This window comes from Eucyclogobius newberryi, unplaced genomic scaffold (genome assembly GCF_026437365.1).
Source record: "Eucyclogobius newberryi isolate DKJ021-1_F unplaced genomic scaffold, fEucNew1.0.hap1 SCAF_7, whole genome shotgun sequence".
NCBI classification, from domain to species: Eukaryota; Metazoa; Chordata; class Actinopteri; order Gobiiformes; family Gobiidae; genus Eucyclogobius; species Eucyclogobius newberryi.
In genome coordinates, this window is record NW_027316389.1 from 5,290,359 (window position 1) to 5,294,113 (window position 3,755).

The following is a 3,755-nucleotide window of genomic DNA, read 5'->3' on the forward strand; positions in this document are numbered from 1 at the left end:
ATGTTTAGACTTATACACCATGTAATAGTATGTTTAGACTTATACACCATGTAATAGTATGTTTAGACTTATACACCATGTAATAGTGTGTTCTTTGAGCAGCAGGTCAGAGTGTAATAAAGTATGAACACGACAGTGAAGCTGCTGTGAGCTCTCACTTTTACGTTATGTTCGACCGACAGGGCCGCGGCCCTGTCTGACACCCCGGGCTTAGGACGGGTCAAACGCAGCGGGCACATTTTCTACGACACCGAAACGAGGCGTACAAAAGTATAAAACACAAAAGTGTAAAAGTCGGAGCCGCTGTGGATTTTGCCAGTGCCAGTTTAATGTGCTTAAAGACAAAGAGTAAAACCTCAAACAGCTAAAATCGTATGGACTAAATCTCTCTGTACATATGTATAGATTATAACCATATTTATATATACACAAATAAACCTTAAATTAACACGATGCACAGTGAGGAACAAACACAATCTGAAATCTCTAAAACAGCAGTGACTGAACCAGCCACGAGTTCAAATGTGACAAAGACATCAATGGGACCAGAGGGAGGGGGAGGAGAGGGGGGAGAGGGGGAGGTGAAGGGGGGGGAGGTGAGGGGGGAGAGGGGGAGGTGAAGGGGGGGGAGAGGGGGAGGTGAAGGGGGGAGGAGAGGGGGAAAGGTGAGGGGGGAGGAGAGGGGGAGGTGAAGGGGGGAGGAGAGGGGGAAAGGTGAGGGGGGAGGAGAGGGGGAGGTGAAGGGGGGGAGAGGGGGAGGAGGTGAGGGGGGAGAGGGGGAGGTGAAGGGGGGGAGAGGGGGAGGAGGTGAGGGGGGAGGAGAGGGGGAAAGGTGAGGGGGGAGGAGAGGGGGAGGTGAAGGGGGGAGGAGAGGGGGAAAGGTGAGGGGGGAGGAGAGGGGGAGGTGAAGGGGGGGAGAGGGGGAGGAGGTGAGGGGGGAGAGGGGGAGGTGAAGGGGGGGAGAGGGGGAGGAGGTGAGGGGGGAGGAGAGGGGGAAAGGTGAGGGGGGAGGAGAGGGGGAGGTGAAGGGGGGAGAGGGGGAGGTGAAGGGGGGGAGAGGGGGAGGTGAAGGGGGGGAGAGGGGGAGGAGGTGAGGGGGGAGGTGAAGGGGGGGAGGTGAGGGGGGAGGAGAGGGGGGAGGTGAAGGGGGGGAGAGGGGGAGAGGACCAGAGCGAGGGGGAAGAGAGGGCGAGGGGAGTATGAGGTGCGGGGGAGGCAAGGAGGGGGGAGGAGGGGGAGGAAACTAATCAAAAATCATACATTTCATAAATATCTTCTGCTTTTCGAGCGTTTAAACGTTGTAGTTTTACGTTTCCTGATTTAAAAACAGAACAGACTTTGTTTCTTTCACATTTGCACAAACATTAAGAACGATTCAAGTGTTTTTAACTGATAATCGTGATCATTAACATCAATAACAATAGTAACAAATAGAACTTTATAATCATATTATCAAAGAAAATCATATCAATTAAAGCTGATGATTATTCCTCTCGTACGACTTTTTAAATACATTTTTGACCAATTAAAGTGTGAAACATGTTTTAGATTTAGAAAATGTACGACACGTTTAATCGTTTTTGACATTAGGATCTAATAATGCCAGAGTTTTTGTCATAAAAGTGCCTTTCGTACACGATTTAGAGCCTTTATATTTCCAGATAACGTCGTGGCCCTAATTCTAGCTTAATTTACGCTCCAAAAACACAAATGTAAATATAAAGTGCAGTTTTAGCGTTTACGTCGCTCGATTATTGGAGTTTAAAGAAAGCGAGTGATCGTTTGGCGTCATTGATCATGAACAATGATAAAAATGCCACGTTTCGCACATTAATCGTTAAACATTTGATTCCGTGACGCTTCTTTAATACGCTTTGTTCCACCTGATGATGTCACTGGGTGTTGCTCCGGTGTTTCGATTCGTTAGTTGCACAAAAGCTTCACGTTGACTATTTAAACCCATCGTTTTCGCGTCCGTCCTTTGAAAAGAACAGATTTTTCTCGTTATTTTTTATGTTTTGTGATGAAAAAAACTATATTACGTTTTATATCGAGTTTCTCCAAATACTTTTCTGTGACTCAAGTACAAAAACGATCTTCTTCCAAATCCTCGTCTGAAAAATGACAAACTGAGTGAAAATGTGAATGATTTGTACTTGAAATGGATCATAAGGTGATTAAAAGCAGTGAAAATGTTTTTTTCCTCGTCTCTTTCGGGCGGAGTCAGTCTCATTATCGACTCGAAACAAGTGGAAAAAAAACCTCTACAAACATCAACAATTTCAGAGTTTTTTCCCGTTTTCACTGTGTCACAAACAGAACTCGACAAACTCTTATTTACAATAAAGATCTTTAAACCCGGATTATTTCCACAGCATTTGAACTGAACCAAGAATTCAAGAAAAACATTTCAATAAAACGGCTCAAAACCGTTTGTGTTTCAAGAAGTGTTTTAGAGGCGGGTTTCAGAAAGCAGGACTAAACCAGGACTAAACCAGGTCTAAACCAGGTCTAAACCAGGACTAAAACCAGGACTAAAGCAGGACTAAACCAGGTCCAAACCAGGTCTAAACCAGGACTAAACCAGGTCTAAACCAGGACTAAACCAGGACTAAACCAGGTCTAAACCAGGTCTAAACCAGGACTAAACCAGGACTAAAACCAGGACTAAAGCAGGACTAAAGCAGGACTAAACCAGGTCCAAACCAGGTCTAAACCAGGACTAAACCAGGTCTAAACCAGGACTAAAGCAGGACTAAAGCAGGTCCAAACCAGGTCTAAACCAGGACTAAACCAGGACTAAAACCAGGACTAAAGCAGGACTAAACCAGGTCTAAACTAGGTCTAAACCAGGTCTAAACCAGGTCTAAACCAGGTCTAAACCAGGACTAAACCAGGACTAAACCAGGACTAAACCAGGACTAAACCAGGTCTAAACCAGGTCTAAACCAGGACTAAACCAGGACTAAACCAGGACTAAACCAGCTCTAAACCAGGACTAAACCAGCTCTAAACCAGGTCTAAACCAGGTCTAAACCAGGTCTAAACCAGGACTAAATCAGGACTAAACCAGCTCTAAACCAGGACTAAACCAGGTCTAAACCAGGTCTAAACCAGGACTAAACCAGGTCTAAACCAGGTCTAAACCAGGACTAAACCAGGTCTAAACCAGGTCTAAACCAGGACTAAATCAGGACTAAACCAGGACTAAACCAGGACTAAACCAGGTCTAAATCAGGACTAAACCAGCTCTAAACCAGGACTAAACTAGGATTAAATCAGGATCAGGCCTGCCCCGCCCGTTGCCCCGCCCGTTGCCCCGCCCCGCTCAGAGACACAGCATCAGTCCAGACTTGGAGCAGGTTTGGATTCTGCTTCCTGAAGCTTCACCGTTCATAACTGTCCAAATGTGTTCACAAAATACTGTTTCACTTTTATCCTTATGTCACATTTCTACAGACGCATTACGGAACCTTTCTGTTCGTCTCCATGGAGATGACGCGCCGCTTAAAATGCACTTAATGAGTCTTCAAAGCCAATAAACCAAAACCAGAAGTGACACGTTACCGTAGCGACCACATAAATGCAAGTTAAGAGCGCAACAACGTCCCGGCAGAAAAGTGACACAGTGCCCCTTTAAATAAAACACTTTCAATCTGAAGTCCTAGAAGTCCAAGCCTTTTTCATAAACTCATCTTAATAAAACTCTGGTCCCACAAGTTCAGCACAACGTCACCACAACAAATGAGTCTTTA

General features: G+C 45.6%; 1 protein-coding gene across 1 annotated transcript in view; it reads right to left on the reverse strand.

Moving 5' to 3' along the window:
- Positions 1-306: 306 nt before the first annotated feature.
- Positions 307-3,755, reverse strand: part of cttnbp2 (cortactin binding protein 2) — a 69,846-nt gene continuing 66,397 nt past the window's right edge. The window contains exon 25 of the mRNA XM_072435273.1: positions 307-3,755. This exon is cut by the window's right edge and continues 276 nt beyond it. The gene's annotated coding sequence lies outside the window, so the exon portion shown is untranslated.